The 16,500-nt window shown below is 45.9% G+C and overlaps 1 protein-coding gene across 4 annotated transcripts in view; it reads left to right on the top strand.

Moving 5' to 3' along the window:
• LOC125447181 (transcription factor MafK-like) overlaps positions 1-16,500 on the top strand; it is a 59,444-nt gene that overhangs the window by 21,229 nt on the left and 21,715 nt on the right. Inside the window, exon 1 of one of the 4 annotated variants that reach the window (XM_048521379.2) lies at positions 491-531. The exons of the other annotated variants lie outside the window; for them this stretch is intronic. The gene's annotated coding sequence lies outside the window, so the exon portion shown is untranslated. Of the gene's footprint in view, positions 1-490; positions 532-16,500 lie in introns of those variants that run through there. 4 annotated transcript variants of the gene reach the window in all.

Genomic DNA, 16,500 nt, shown 5'->3' with positions numbered 1-16,500 from the left:
GAAAGTAGTGTGCTCAGAGTAAGGACCTGATCAGTCTTGGCTGTGCTTGAGCACTGTACGCAATGTGTCAACTTGCTAAAAGGGGTCAAGTGAACGAGGAGGGGACACTTCAGTGGCTACAGATTTGTAGCCACTGGGAGGGAGCAGGATGAGTATTGGGGATGGAAGCGGGGGTGTAGTGTGGCCTGTTTTAAAATAGGAAATATGCTGAATCATTCAGCCGTTGGAATGTGGTTTAGAATGACCTTGTATTAATTTCAGATAAACATTTTTTTTGTTCTGCTTTTTCTTGTGTTGACAGTTAGGAATGTGCAGTGTATTTTTAGAATACTGCGTTTCTGCTTTCTGCTCTTGCCTGAATATCCTTCAGGAATGCACATGCTTCTTCAGGCCTGAGACTAACGCCAGGATTCGTCCTGAGGAGAAAGCCAAGATGAGATCCTGATATGTTTGCACTAGGTGGTATGGTGGTTACCACTGCTGCCTCACGGTGCCGGGGACCCCAGTTTGATTCCAGCCTCTGGTAACTTGGTATGTGGGTGGGATAGGTACGGAGGAAGGAGAACCAAATGCAAGTGGGACTAATTTAGTTGTGAAAACTGCATGGCATGGACAAGATGGGCTGAAGGGCCTCTTCCCATGCTGTAAGGCTCCACGACTCTACAACTATCTGCCCGTGTGGGTTTGCTCCAGTTCCCTCCCCCAGTCCACGATGTGCAGGTTAGATGGATAGGGGGTGGGGTGAAATACTCTTGGGAAGGTTGGTGCAGACTCGATGAGGCTTTTTCCGCACTCTGGGAATTCCCAATGATTTGAATCGTTAATGATTGTTGTTTGTAATCGAGAGGCCAATGGCTTAGATTCTGGACTGAAAGTGAAGCGGAAGATGGTGGGGAAGCAAATTTTCATTTGAAGAATAAGGACACGTGGAGGAACGTTGGATTGTGAGTGCTGTGGGTTCATACTGGATTTTGGAAACAGGTTGCAGAATTGATTTTTATATAAGGCTGCATTTACTGCCAACGCTACTGTTGGGAATGGGAGCCATGGCCGACAGTGAGGTGGGTGGCTGGGAGGTGACCAGAAAGCTCAGTTGGGGCAATCTATGTAGGCAGCCATTTTGGCCCTGGCACTACATGTTACACTCAGTGTAACACTACCTTGGGACATCATAAACCCCTTTTACAGGCAGTGGAGTACTTTTGAAGTGTAGTCACTGTTGTCACGTCAGACGTGGCTGTCAAACTGCGCACAGCAAGCTCCCACACGTGGCGACATGATAAAAGAGCGGATGATCCAAGTATTTCAGGTGATAGCAACGATAAAGTCACACGACGCCAGGATATAGTCCAACAGGTTGATTTGAAATGTCCTGCTCCTTCATCAGTCAACTTCATCATTAGGCCGGCACAGTGGCGTAGCAGTTAGCCCTGCTGCCTCACAGCGCCAGGGACCCGGGTTCAATTCCACCCTCGGGCGACTATCTGTGTGGAGTTTGCACATTCTCCCCGTGTCAGTGTGAGTTTCCTCCCACAGTCCAACAATGTGCAGGTTAGGTGGATTGGCCATGCTAAATTGGCTGTAGTGTTCAGGGGTCTGTGTAGATTAGGCAGGTGATGGGGGATGGGTCTGGGTGGGATGCTCCAAGGGTCAGTGTGGACTTGTTGGGCCGAAGGGCCTGTTTCCACACTGTCAGGATTCTATGATTGACTATGACCTGGTGTGTGCCTTCTGATTTTTGTCCACCCCAGGGGTAATTTAGCAACATCTTTGGATCGTGGAAGGAAACCGGAGCACCCAGGGGAAACCCTTGCAGACACGGGGCGGGGTGGGGGGTATGTGCAAACTCTACATAGACAGTTACCCGAGGATGGAATTGAACTCAGATCCCTGGTGCGGTGAGGTAGCAGTGCTAATCACTGAGCCACTCCATCAAGAAACAACCAAGTTAAACTTTCATTTAGCTACCTGAAATAAAACAGCTCTTCCAAGCTACCTGATGGCGAAGAGAAAGGAACTTTCCATCAATGGGCAGTTGTTCAAAGTTCCTGTTTTTTTTATCCCTGGGTAGCAAGCTGAAAGCTTTGACCTTTCATTCAGTCTTGTCCTTGTCTGCACAGTTGTCGAAGATTAATATGTATGGTATGCCCTCAGTGTGCTTCAAAAGGCTGCAAAGCTGGTTCAGTAATTAAGAAAAACTGTTGGGAGAAACTCAGCAGATCTGGCAGCATGTGTGGAGAAAGAAAGTTAAAGATTTGAATCTGGTGTGACTCTTCAGAATTTGGATAGGACCTGGAAATTGGTTGAAAGGGGTAGGAGGGAACAAATGCAACAGTTTGAGAGTTCCCAGAGCAAAAAACAAAGGTAGTGCTAATGATAAAACTGGTGTAAATGAAGGTGCGCAAAGGAGAAATGGAGGAAAGCATCAGTTTTGCTTCCAATTTCCCTCCATCCCTCACCACTTGCTCCATCTCTCATCCTTCCCTACCTTGAATTCATTGGTTCCATTTCTGGAGATCAGCTGCCCACCAACATCCAACACAAGCCCATTGATTTCCCCTAGTGTCGCTGACAGCATTCCCTCGCACCCCACTTCCTGCAAGGATTCTATTCCATTTTCCCAGTGTCTCTGTCACATCTTCCACCTTCCACCATACTGTCTCTGATGTGACCACCTTTTCTTTCCTTGACCAAGGACTTCCCCCATCTCAGTTGTGATTGACCAGTTGCTCAACTGTGTCTGACTTCTCTCTCTCGCACTTCTGTCCTTACCTCTTTTCCCCCTCCCTCCAAGAACATCTGTAGGGTTCCACTTTTCCTCTGCCCTGCCAGTCTCCACACTCAAAGGATCATCCTCTGGCATTTCTGCTACTTCCAGCAGACACCAGCACTAAATGCACCTTCCCCTCTCTCCTCCACTGTCAGCATCCTGTAGGGACTGTTCCCTCCAACAGCACCCTAGTTCGCTCCTCCACCACTCCTCGGCATCTCCCATGTAATTACAGAAGGCGCAACACGTGCGAATTGACCTACAGCACGTGGACTGCAGGGGGTCATGAAGACACCTAACCACTGCCTTCCTGAGGTGCAATGAATGCTGGTCCAGCCCATGGTGCCCACATCCAACAAGTGAATTTAAAAAGGATAGACTTCGGTGACTAGCTGGTGTCAATGTTTCGCTTTTTCAAATGGCTGTTGGTGCAGGAAGGTAGCAGATGTTAATTGAGGAGATACCCCTCCAGGAGAGGAAGGCAGAAACCCATTCCTTCAATTATATTTGCTTTATGCAACCATTATCCATCATTGTGTGTGATCAGCTAATGCTTGTGTGTACATTTTGCATCAAATCATTTGTTTTTCTGTTGCCACTTCCCCATCATTGTTGAATATGTCCTGTTTTATATTGTTGAACCTGTTTGGCGATGTGCAACTATGTAGAGATCAAGTGTGTGCATTGTCTCAAAAGACGACATCATTCTGTGAAGTCCAGGCCTCTCGGGGGGGGGGGGGGGGGGGGGACAGGTAATGCATGGAGACAAATTTACTGGTCTAACTGGGGTTCCATTTTGCACCTTATAAGAAGGACACACCGATATGTGTCACCTACTGTTTCTGCCCAGGCCTCTTTCTGGGCCTACACAAACAGGCTTCAGGCTCAGCTTACCAGAGTTGTCAAGATGAGCCTGCAGCAGGGATTGTGGTGGAAGTGCTTCTGCGATACCCTCAAGGCCTCACTGGTAAAGTGCAGCATTCCCACAGACGCCTGGGAATCACTGGCCCAAGACCATCCAAAATGGGTGAGGAGCATCCAGGAAGTCATTGAGCCATCAGGGGGGAAGCAGGAGCCAGGCGAAAATAGCGATTGGATACGTCAATGCCCCACCCAACCCTTCCTTCCCACAACCATCTTCTGCCCCAAGTGTAAACAGAGCCTGCGGTAGCCCCCATTGGTCTGTCTAGCCACCTACAGATACGCTCTGGGTGGGGTGGAAGAGAGCAATCCTCGAGGGACTGCCAGTGGATGAATGAGATGTTTTGTCAGCAGGGGCCTCTCATCTCCAGAGAGAGACGTGGATCAGCGTTTCTCATCTCGGCATTTCTGTACCTGTGCTTTCGTTTAAGAAAGGAAATGCTTGTGTTTTGAAACACAAGAGCAGGAAGTGGCCGCTGAGCACTTTGACCCTTGCATTCTGAAGTCGTGGGGCTGAGCTGTGATGTTACTCCATGTTCCGTCAGACCCTTCAGTAAACCAATTTTAATAATTTTTTTATTTTAAAAATTAATCTGGTATCGCTTGCCATTAGCAAAGCCTACACCAAGTGTCTTGCATGTGAGCTGACTTCTCATATCATCCCTGAAAGGTCAAGCCCTTATTTTGTATTTAAGTCCTCGCTGCTGTGTCCTAGACTTTCTAAACAGTGGAAATAGTTTCGGACAATCTACTTGATTTGTTCTCCTAATACCTTGAAACTTCAACAAATTATCCTTTAACCATGTTAATTCCAAGGTATACAGCTCTAGTTTGTGGAATCTCTGTATATGGGCTGCGGAAGGGTTAGCACTGAGGAGTGTCATAAGGAGAAGCACCTTCAATTGTATTGTGTTGACTTGTGGACAAAACAGGATCCTGAAGGAGTGATCAGAGATAATGGGAACTGCAGATGCTGGAAAATCCGAGATAACAAATTGTGAAGCTGGATGAACACAGCAGGCCAAGCAGCATCTTAGGAGCACATTGTGCTTTGGGAAAGAAACTCTACTTGGACATCTGGGGGTGGAAACTGACCTGGGTCCCTGGTGCCGTTGTCTTTCTTAACGATGTAACCAGTTATGTTACTGGTGCCGGTTACAGGGTGGCATGGAGCTTCTGTTTAGCACTGCTGCCTCACAGCACCAGGGACCCAGGTTCGATTCCATCCTTGGGTGACTGCAAACTCCACACAGACATTCTCCCCATGTCTGCGTGGGTTTCCTCCCACAGTCCAAAGATGTGCAGGCTAGTTGGATTGGTCATGGGAAATTGCCCGTAGTGTTCAGGGATGTGTAGATTAGCTGGGTTATCAGGCTGGATCTGGGTGAGATCCTCTGAGCAAACATTGTCTCATACCCTGTTGTGACATTTTAACCGATCTATTGATCCTCAAGCCTTGTTGGATGCACGCTGTTTCTAGATTTTCATCAATTGGAAAATATCCCATTCTATCCTTTTCTTTTTCAGTTCAGAGTGGATGACCTCACATTTGCCTGCATTGTAATCTCTACTTTTTTGCCCATTCACTTAATCAATTATCTTCTTGTAATATTACACGCCCACCTGTACTGTTTACAAAAAATGCTAGAGATCAGAGCAGGCCAGGCAGTGTGCTTGGGGAGAGAGCAAACTAATGTTCTCATTGAATCGTAGAATCCCTACAGTGTGGAAACAGTCTCTTTGGCCCAACAAATCTACATCAACTCTCAGAGCATCCCACCCAGACCCATATAAACCCACCCTAACCTACACATCCTTGGGCACTATGGGGCAATTTAGCATGGCCAATACATGTAGCCTGCACATCTTTGGACCGTGGGAGGAAACAGGAGCACCCAGAGCAAACCTACAGGGAGAATGTGCAAACTCTACACAGACAGTCACCCAAGGTTGGAATCGAACCCACGTCCCTGGCACTGTGAGGCAGCAGTGCTAACCACTGAGCCACCGTGCCTCCTGAGAGCTCTAATGATTGTTTTCAGTATAGATTCCAGCAGTAACTTGCTCCTGCACTGTTCACAATATTGTCTCCCTTTTTTGTGTGGTCAGCCAATTAGGATGTGTGACTTTCTATTCCATTATCTAAGCTGTTAATAGACGTGGTGAGTTGTTGATGCTTCAGAAGACAGTCTTGTAGAACATCCCTAGTTAACATGCTGCCAATTGAAGTGCCCACCCATTATCCTCACTCTGTCCTGCTGCTGTCTTCAATTCAATAACCTTCAATTTTAGCGTGCTTAAAAAGAGAGCAATGTCGCTGGAGCTCTTGTTGCACTGATCAGGACAAATGCAAGAATTCCAAGGGTGTTGATTAGTCAATCGAGCTGAATGTTTGCTTTCTTCATGGTAATGTCTCAGCCAGAGTCAACTTGACCACCAAGTGACACCCCTTTGCTCCTCCAACATTTGTTGTTGTGACTGATTAACATTTGGAATTCTTGCTATTTGTCCTGATCAGTGCAAATAAAGAAACTTTGCCAATATGCCTCTCTCTTGAGCAATACAGGCGGGACTCGGTGTAGAATTTCCAGGGGGTAATTGAGAAATGATATCCATGGGCATTTCTCCGTCGACTACGTTTTGAGGAAGTGAAAGTTACAGAGACAATGTCACCACTACTGAGCAGCTCAGTTGACAAGGTGGAAGCAACCTTTAAAACTAGGTTTGAACTGACATTGGCAACAAATTCATTGTAAATTTCCGAATGGCTGCCTAACTGAGACAGAGACTCCCTCTTTTAGGAAGTCTCGTCACTCGTGGCCCTAGAGTTTCAAGTTGAAATACAGCTGTTTGTTGACAGACTCAGACTCAGAAGATCTTTCGCACATGCAGGTGGCACAATAAGTGACTAGTTAGTTTATTTTTGGAGTGCTGTTTAGTGGATATATCTTGGCCAGGACAATAGGAAAACCTCTTGGCCGCCTTTGGGGGAAGAAAACAGCCCATGGAGGCCATTTACATTTACACATTAGACAGGCAGAGCCTCAGATTAACATGTCCTTCAAAAGGTGGTTGGTGTGGACCATGATGTGCCAATCTAGGGGGTACAGATTGAACCCACTGCTCCCTGCCTCCTGTGAATAGACATGCTGTAAAATTTCAAAATGTTCAGAAGATTTACAAGAATGTTGCCAGGGTTGGAGGTTTTAAACTATAGGGAGAGGCTGAATAGGCTGGGGCTATTTTCCCTGGAGCATTGGAGGCTGAGGGGTGACATTATAGAAGTTTTTATAAAATCATGAGAGGCATGGATAGTGAATAGTCAAGGTCTTTTCCCCAGGGTGGGGGAGTCCAAAACTAGAGGGCACAGTTTTAAGGTGAGAGGGGAAAGATTTAAAAGGGACCTGAGGGGCAACTTTTTCACGCAGAGGGTGGTGCGTGTATGGAATGAGCTGCCAGAGGAAGCTGTGGAGGCTGGTACAATTACAGCATTTAAAAGGCATTTGGATGGGCACGTGAATATGAAAGGTTTAGAGGGATACGGGCCAAATGCTGGTAAATGGGACTAGATTAATTTAGGATATCTGGTCAGCATGATGGAGTTGGAATCGAAGGGTCAGTTTCCGTGTAGCACAGCTCCACAGTTCTATTAGCAGTTTATTCTGTGCTTGCTCTAACAATAGGGTAGGGTGATGCTTCCGTAAGGAAGAAGTCTCTGTCCATGCCAAAGGACCAGAGGTCAAATCTCTCTCCAGAGCCTTGGGCACTTTCATTTTTTTTAAGGAAGACAAATATTTCTTTGAGATGTTGGCATCACTGACAAAGTCAGCATTTGCTGCCCGTCCCCCAGATGTCCTCAAACCAAGTGCTTGCTCAGCCACTTCAGAGGGCAGCTGAGTCGTTGGACCGCTGTGGGTCTGGAGTCACGTATAGGCCAGATTGAGTAAGGATGGCAGATTTCCTTCCCTAAAGGGCATTAGTGTGCTAGATGGGTTTGCACGTCAATCGACAATGGGTTTCATTGCAGATATGTAGGTTGGCATTCTAGGCTGATCCACTCCCAAGTGCAGAACTGAGGGAGTGCAGTGCTGTGAAAGGTGCCACCTCTCGTTCATCTACTTTCTCGGGTGATCTCATAACGTCCCACGCTGCCATTGGAAGAAAACGAGAGTTAGCCTGGGTGCCGACGTTCCTGATCACGTCATTGCTGTCCAAGGGAGTATGTTGTGTATGAATTGGCCACCATGTCTCCCGTGTTACGACAGTGAACACGCTTGTTGAAATTGTGATACTGTGCCAGGTGCTATATAAATGCTGGCTCTTTGTTTTTGCTCAACATCAGTTTGGAGTCGAGCAGGACTTCAGTCTCTGTTCACGCAGCTCTTGCAGCATCATTTACCTTGCTTCCATTTTGAAATCTTTGATTTTGAGAACTGCTTACTTGTAAGGATTCTCGGGGCTCCTTCAAAATGCTTAATCCCAGTTTGTGTGGGGGGGGGGGGGGGGGCGCGGGGGCTTGTGCTTTTGAGTCGATGCGAGCCTGAAGTCACTGTGGTGTTTCTATGCAACAGCATCTCCATAGTAACATAGTCGCCTATAAATGCTATTTATTTTCTCTTCATTTTGCTTGTCAGGGAATGTTTCAGTCAAACACTTTTTCTCTGTTAGTTTATAACAAAGTTCTGGAGCTCATATCACCAGTGTATACACTTTTTGCACTCGTGCTCGGAGTAGTTCAGAATGGGAAATCTCACCTCCCTGGTTTTTAATGGATTCCACAATGTTAAAATTCTGTGCGTGCAGGAGGTTTGAGAAATTGTTTCTCGGAAAGCGAGTGATATAAATACCTCTATTATCTCCGTGTCTGTGTGTGTGTTCTTGATAAATTGGGTGAGGTGAGGCCTAATCGAGACCTTTGTAAGTCAGTGAAAGGTTTTGATAGCGGGATCCTGAGAATGTTTCCTCTTGTGGGGAAGACCGTAGAATTCGTCAAAATTAAGAAACGCCAAGAAATCCAACACGGGATCAAAGGAAAGTGTTTATCCTGGGAGAGGATTAAATATGAGGGACTCGCCTTTGTCGGGAGTGGTAAAAGTGAAAAATATGGATCAATTTTAAGGGGAAGCTCGATGAACATTTGAGGGAGTAGGGAATAGAAAGTTCCGGGGCTCTTGTTAAGGTTAGACCTAATTATTTGCGCTTCGTTCAATCATGGGATGTGAGGGCATCACTGTCTAGGCCAGCATTTATTGCCCACCCCTAATTGCCCAGAGGGCAGTTAAGAGTCAACCACTCTTTTGGTCTAGAGTCTCGTGTAGGCCAGACAAGGTAAGGATGGCAGTTGCCTTCCCTAAAGGGCATTAGTGAACAGATAGGTCTTCCCTGGACATTGAGAATGGATCCATTGTTGTTAGGCTTTGCTTGCTGTCATTGGTCAGTGCATTGAGTACTGGAATTGGGATGTCACGTTGCAGCAGTACAAGACATTGGTGAGGCCACTTTATGGAGGACTGCATACAATTCTGGTTGCCATGCTACAGGAAGGATGATGTTTAAACTAGAAAAATGTAGAAAAAAAAATGAATAAGGATGTTTCCGTGACTGAAAGGCTTCAGCTATAGGGAGAGGCTAGATAGGCCAGGACTACTTTTCCACTGGAGTGTTGGGTGCTGAGGGGTGACCTTTTACAGAGGTTTCTAAAATCCTCTGAATAGGATGAATAGTGAAGGCCTTTTTCCCATAGTAGGGGAGTCCAAAGCTAGAGGGCATAGGTTTAAGGTGAGAGGAGAAAGATTTTTAAAAAGGACCCAAGGGGCAACTTTTTCACCCAGTGGGTGATGCATGTATGGAATGGGGTGCCAGAGGAAGTGGTAGAGGTGGGGACAGCTACAATGTTAAAAAGACATTTGGACAGGTATGTGAATAGGAAGGGTTTAGGAGGATATGAGCCAAATGCAGGCAAATGGTATTAGTTCAGTTTAGGAAACCTGGCCGGCACGAACACATTGGACCGAAGGGTCTGTTTCTGTGCTCTATGACTGTACATTTTATTGAATTCAAATTCCACCATCTACCATGGCAGGATTTGAACCCAGGTCACCAGAACACTGCCTGGCTCGCCGGATTAATAGCCACTAGGCCATCCTCTCCCCTAAACAAGAACAATCAATCCTGATATTGTAATATGGTGGCAGAGGTGTGAAAACAGTTTTGCAACGTTCCCAGTTAACGTCTCAACCAGAATAGCAGTCATCCCAAATGGAGGACGTTCTGGGGACTGACTATGACAGTAAGTTAATCAACAAAAAGCTAAAGTCTTGTTACTGCCGATTTTATACATGCGCTGAGGGAACTGAGAAAGATCGGGCTAAGATAATCATGAAGCCCTAGACCAAGAGCAAAGCCTCCAACTGATGCTTGCGCAGGATCGACCAGCACTTCCACTTCAACTACTAACACCCCTACCCACGTCCTCCAGACTTAATCCGAAATCAGACAAGGTTTAGGTCAGTCTGTACCCGCAGAGCAGATGACATTTTGTCACACCGGTGATTGAAGCCAACTGTAGAGAATTAGTTTAAGCCTTCAGCTCCTACTTTTAATTTACAACGTGTGGAGGCACAGATGGCGAAGTAATAATAGTCTGTGTCGGAAACCCCCTAGCAAGCAGCATGGGAAGATGGGCCTTTGTGGTAGACTTTGGCACTTCAATGCCAAGTCTGTCCAACCATGAAGACTGCTGCCCCTGCCACTGTGGAAGGGGTGTTTCCAAAGAGGCTACAACAATAGAGGACCGTCTGAGGACCTGGCTGCTTACTCAGTCAAATGTGTGAAACAGGGAGTTGTTAAAGGCACCAGTAAGGAAACTGAAACAAGTGAAAGACACCGCTGTTGCTGCCCATCAGAGTTATGGATGCAATTGGCAAAATGTTTCTCGTGCCACGTGAGACCTTTTTAAATCCTGAGGGAGGTTTCTGTTCAGCAGAAATATTAAGGGATATGGGCCAAAGGCAAGGCTTTAGGGTTAGGTCACAGATCAGCCACTATCTCATTGAATTGCAGGAAAAGCTCAAGGGGCTGAATGGCCTACTCCAGACCTTTCGAGAAGCAGTTTTACAACAGTATGTCGCAATGGCTGGAGACTTCCTGTTGTAGGATTAAAACGTCAAGGACGCGACACATCAGTGTCCAAGAGATGGATGATTATAGATGTGTATTTCTTTGGCGAGGTATCAGAGCAACAAGAGTTACTGCTGGAAAGCTCTCTCACGGTTATGACTGAGAAAGCAAAGTACAGGAGGAGACACACTTGTTCTTTCAGTCACCAGGCCCTGGATGAAGCCTAAACTACTCTCTCTGTCCATCGTACAACTTCATGTGCAGGGGATAGTCTAAATTCAATGTCAGGGAGGTGAATCCTGCTCTGAATCATCTTTTTTGAAGATTCTTGAAGAAGGGATCGAAGTTGACTCATTACACTGTGACCCCATCTTCGTTGACGAAGCTGTCAACCACAGAAAAATAACATGGACCTTTATCTTCTCTCCATGGAACTTCATGTAGTGGAAGAAAGCAGCGCCAAGGATTTGGGTAGCCAACCTCAAGACAACCTTACTCGGCTCTTTGAGGAAAGAGTGGAAGAGAATGAAGACGCCACTGATGTTGACTTACTGAAGGAGGTGAGCCTGAATCTTGTTTTACTCTTTGAAGACCATGTAAATCGTGTGTTGCTCATCGTCTCTTTGAGGAGAATTGGAGTTTTGTCAATGAAGACCAGTTTATCAGTGAGGACAGTCATGCCTACAGCCCTTCCTGAATTCGGATCTTTACCTTCTCCTTGTTTGGACCATCGAAAAGGTCAAAATTGGGATTTGAAACGGATGAGCATCGAGAGAGCCGGCTATCATGATAAATGCTGCTGGAGAGGACTAGCAATGAGCGTTCTGTCACTCTGATGGCTTGATGGAGCGACAATTCGCTGGATTGAATTTGTGTAGACTGGATATACCTGGGCATTTTTTTTAAGTGTGCAGTAGATTTTATCTTGTTGCCATCTCTCAGACCTCCTTTTCTAACTGGTATAAATACATTACATTCCTTTTTGCTGTCATTGGGTGGAATTTCCTTCCAAAGGGCATTGTGGGTCAACCCACAGCAGGTTGGAATGCAACGGTTCAAGTTGGTAGCTCATCACCACCTTCTCAAGGGGCAACTAGTGACAGGCAAAAGAGGAAGCAACACCCACATCCAACAAATGAGTAAATAAAACACCGTGCTATGCATATTTCCCATCATACAACCGCAGTTTTGTGACTTGACTCAATCCTTTTTTGCCTAATGCCCATTCCCAATCAAAGACATAATGTGGAGGTGCTGGTGTTGAACTGGGGTGGACAAGTTTCAGAAGACACACGACACCAGGTTATAGTCCAATAGGCTTATTTGAAGTCACAAGTTTTCAGTGCACTTCTCCTTTTGTCAGGTGAACTCGGGCATTGCTGTTTTCTTTTTGCTTTCCTACATCCTGGCCATAAAGCAATTTTAGGATCAGTTTGGTCTTTTGTGGCAAAAGCCTGCTCTGCATTCTTGCTGGTTGAACAGATCCTATTGCAATACAATACCTATGAAGAAATACAGGTCTGACCTGTAATGAGTGACTCATGGAGAATTCACTGAATGAATGACTTGAAAATGTTACTCATCCAAGAGTATCTATTTTTAAAAATTAAACTCTTGCAACTATATGTGAACAATAAGGAAGTTAAGACTTCAGTTGGTTCCACCTTTGCCAAACTGGATAAATATTGCCCAATATTTCACGGGCAAGATATTGTTCCAATCGATACGTGCAAATTCCTGCCAGGGTTGGGGTATATTGGACTTTGTTCCCATCACTGTGATGTTGAAACTTCACCTCCTTGTACAGTTGGACAGTTTTTATTCCTCCCACCTCCTAAATTGCTTGATGGCCCTTTTTCTCCTTTATTGAATGCCAGCTGTTTCTGTCATCTCTCTCTGAATGCGTGGAGTTATCTGCACTTGTGGGTGGAGCATTCCCAGGGAGAATGGAACCAGTAATGCCTGGGGACTCTGTACTGAACTTTCACGCAGAGACCAGGGGTTGGTGTAAAGGCGAAGGGTTGCAGATCGGAAATCCTGGCTCGGTCCCCCTCTCAGCAGATGCTGCCAGACCTGCTAAGCAGTTCCAGCACAACAAGGTGTTGAGCTGGATGAACACAGCAGGCCAAGCAGCATCTGGGGAGCAGAAAGGCTGACATTTCGGGCCTAGACACTTCTTCAGGAAAGGTCTAGGCCCGAAACGCCAGCCTTCCTGCTCCCCTGATGCTGCTTGGCCTGCTGTGTTCATCTAGCTCTATACCTTGTTATCTCAGATTCTCCGGCATGTGCAGTTCCTGCTCTCTCTGAAGCAGATCCAGCAGTTCTGTTTCTTCATTCTGGCCTGGGTGATGATGACTTTGGATGTGTCTGGGCTTGATCCCGATGTCCCATGCATTCCGATAGCGTGAGTGCACTTGTGTAACATTCCTGAGATATTCAGCACCTGTAAACTGTACCTCGTGGAGATGAGGTTTTGTGACAAATAAAATGATGCAGCTTTGATCTTCTTAATTATAGGTGACTCTCTTTTTCCTTTTTTTTAAAGGGGTGTTGATCTTTACAAGTTCATGACAAACTTAATTGGAGTCACAGGCAGTCAGGGTAATGAAGAAGGCTTGGGTATGCTTCCTTTGTTGGCCAGTGTATCGCATGTAGGAGTTGGGAGCTCATGTTGCGGCTGTACACGACGTTGGTTAGGCCTCTTTTGGAATCTTGTGTTCAGTTCTGGCCTCCCTGCTACAGGAAGGATGTTGTGAAACTTGAAAGGGTTCAGAAAAGATCTAGAAGGAAGTTACCAGGGTTGGAGGGTTTGAGCTATAGGAAGACACCAAATAGGCTGGAGCTAGTTTTCCCTGGAGTGTTGAAGGGTGACCTTTTATAGGCTTATAAATCTTGACGGTCATGGATAGGGTGAATAGCCAAGTTCTTTTCTAAGAACTAAGAACTAACAGATTCTAAGGCATTGGTTTAGGGGTGAGGGGTGAGAGGTGAAAGGTTTAATGGGGACCTGCGGGACAACTATTTCACACACAGAGGGTGGTGCGTGTATGGAATGAGCTGCCAGAGGAAGTGGTGGAGGCTGGTACAATTACAACATTTAAAAGGCACCTGGATGGGTACATGAAGAGGAAGAGTTTAGAGAGATAAGGATCAAATGCTGACCAATAAGACTGGATTAATTTATTTGGTCAGTGTGGACAAGTTGGACCAAAGGGTCTCTTTCTGTGCCTTATGACTCTAATTTTAAAGATGAACAGTTGGCAGCAGCAGGAGGGTAGGCAACATCTGGGCTCCTGAACCTAGAGCATCAGCTGAACATGAGAACCAGGCCAGCCACATCAGTTTTTTTTCATCTCTCCATCATTTTCATCTGTATTTTTTTTATTTTTGCCGTATTCTTGACAATGGTGGAGGAAGGCAGCATCAGTGTCCCAAGGCCTTGCCGCCACAGCTGCCCTGAGTCCTACCCCAGGTCTCTGAAGAGTGGTGGAGGTTCCAGGCCTTAGGCTGATTTCCTGCATTGGGAGGGAAGAGCCAGGCTGAATAGGCAAGTGACTGGACAGAACTGGACATTTTTTTTTGCTTTTTTGTTTCTTTAAATTTTGCGTTTTATTTAGAATTCTAAGATGGCACCAGAGAACAGCGACTCTTCACACTTCTTCCACAGTTTTCCTGTACTCACGCACACATGACAAAAAAATCTAGCACATAGCACATAGCACCACAGTACAGGCCCTTCGGCCCTTGATGTTGTGCCGACCTGTCATACCGATCTCAAGCCCGTCTAACCTACGCTATTCCATGTACGCCCATATGCTTGTCCAATGACGACTTAAATATACCTAAAGTTGGCGAATCTACTACCGTTGCAGGCAAAGCGTTCCATTCCCTTACTACTCTCTGAGTAAAGAAACCTCCTCTGACATCTGTCCTATATCTTTCACCCCTCAATTTAAAGCCATGCCCCCTCATATTCGCCATCACCATCCTCGGAAAAAGGCTCTCCCTATCCACCCTATCTAACCCTCTGATTATTTTATACGTTTCAATTAAGTCACCTCTCAACCTTCTTCTCACTAATGAAAACAGCCTCAAGTCCCTCAGCCTTTCCTCGTAAGACCTTGCCTCCATACCAGGCATCATCCTAGTAAATCTCCTCTGCACCCTTTCCAAAGCTTCCACATCCTTCTTATAATGCAGTGACCAGAACTGTATGCAATACTCCAAGTGCGGCCGCACCAGAGTTTTGTACAGCTGCAGCATAACCTCTTGGTTCTGGAACTCGATCCCTCTATTAATAAAAGCTAAAACACCGTATGCCTTCTCAACAGCCCTGTCAACCTGGGCGGCAACTTTCAAGGATCTGTGTACGTGGACACCGAGATCTCTCTGCTCATCTACACTACCAAGAATCTTACCATTAGCCCTGTACTTTGCCTTCCGGTTACTCCTACCAAAGTGCATCACCTCTCACTCGTCTGCATTAAACTCCATTTGTCACCTCTCAGCCCAGCTCTGCAGCTTATCTATGTCTCTCTGCAACCTACAGCATCCTTCGTCACTATCCACTACTCCACCGACCTTAGCGTCGTCTGCAAATTTACTAGCTCAACCTTCTACGCCCTCATCCAGGTCACTTATAAAAATGACAAACAGCAGTGGACCCAACACCGACCCTTGTGGTACACCACTAGTAACTGGTCTCCAGGATGAACATTTCCCATCAACTACCACCCTCTGTCTTCTTTCAGCAAGCCAATTTCCGATCCAAACTGCTATATCTCCCACAATTCCATTCCTCCGCATTTTGTACAACAATCTAATCTACTATTTAATATTTTAGTCACTAACAGTCCCCATTAACAGCTATTCACCCTTCTAGCCAGATAGTTATCAACTCCTTTGTCTATCCAACTGCTCTTCTGTCTTTAGACTCTATCCTATCGTTTACTGCCTCCCCCATCCCGATCCCTATCTTCTGCATATAAACCAACATTTTCCCAGCTGCCATCAGTCCTGAGGAAGAGTCACCGGACCCCGAAACGTTAACTCTGATTCTTGTTTTCTTCACGGATGCTGTCAGACCTGCTGAGTTTTTCTAACAACTTTGTTCCTGATTTACAGCATCTGCAGTTCTTTTGGGTTTTTATTTCTAATCTAATGGGAAGACTGGATAATGACTGGACTCAGTGCGAGTTATTGCCCTGCGGGCACTGGTTCAAATCCTGTCACAGCTGGTGGAATTTTAATTTAGATAATAAATCTGGAATTTAAAAACTAGTCTAGTGGTGATGATGAGACCAATGCCAATTTTTGTAAGGAGGAGGAAAACAGCGAAGATGGCACAGTGGCACTGTATTGCCAGTGTAGGGCATCCCCTTGCCTTTTGGATTTCTAGCGGTATTATCACTAGACTGTTAATCCAGAGAGCCAATCAAGACAAGAGATAACAAGGTGTAGAGCTCTACGAACTCAGCAGGCCAAGCAGCATCAGAGGAGCAGGAAGGCTGATGTTTTGGACCTAGACCCTCCTTCAGAAATCAAGACACCCTGTTTGAATTTTGCCACGGCAGATGGTGGAAATAGTCTAATGACAACCGTAAAACTGTTGTCAATTGTTGGAAAAATCCAACTGCTTCACTTTAGGGACAGTATTCTGTCATCCTTACCTGGTCTGGCCTATATGTGAC

Source organism: Stegostoma tigrinum, chromosome 38, assembly GCF_030684315.1.
Source record: "Stegostoma tigrinum isolate sSteTig4 chromosome 38, sSteTig4.hap1, whole genome shotgun sequence".
In the NCBI taxonomy this organism is placed as follows: domain Eukaryota; kingdom Metazoa; phylum Chordata; class Chondrichthyes; order Orectolobiformes; family Stegostomatidae; genus Stegostoma; species Stegostoma tigrinum.
Note: the sequence above shows the minus strand (reverse complement) of the source record. Positions and strands in the feature narration are given on the sequence as shown.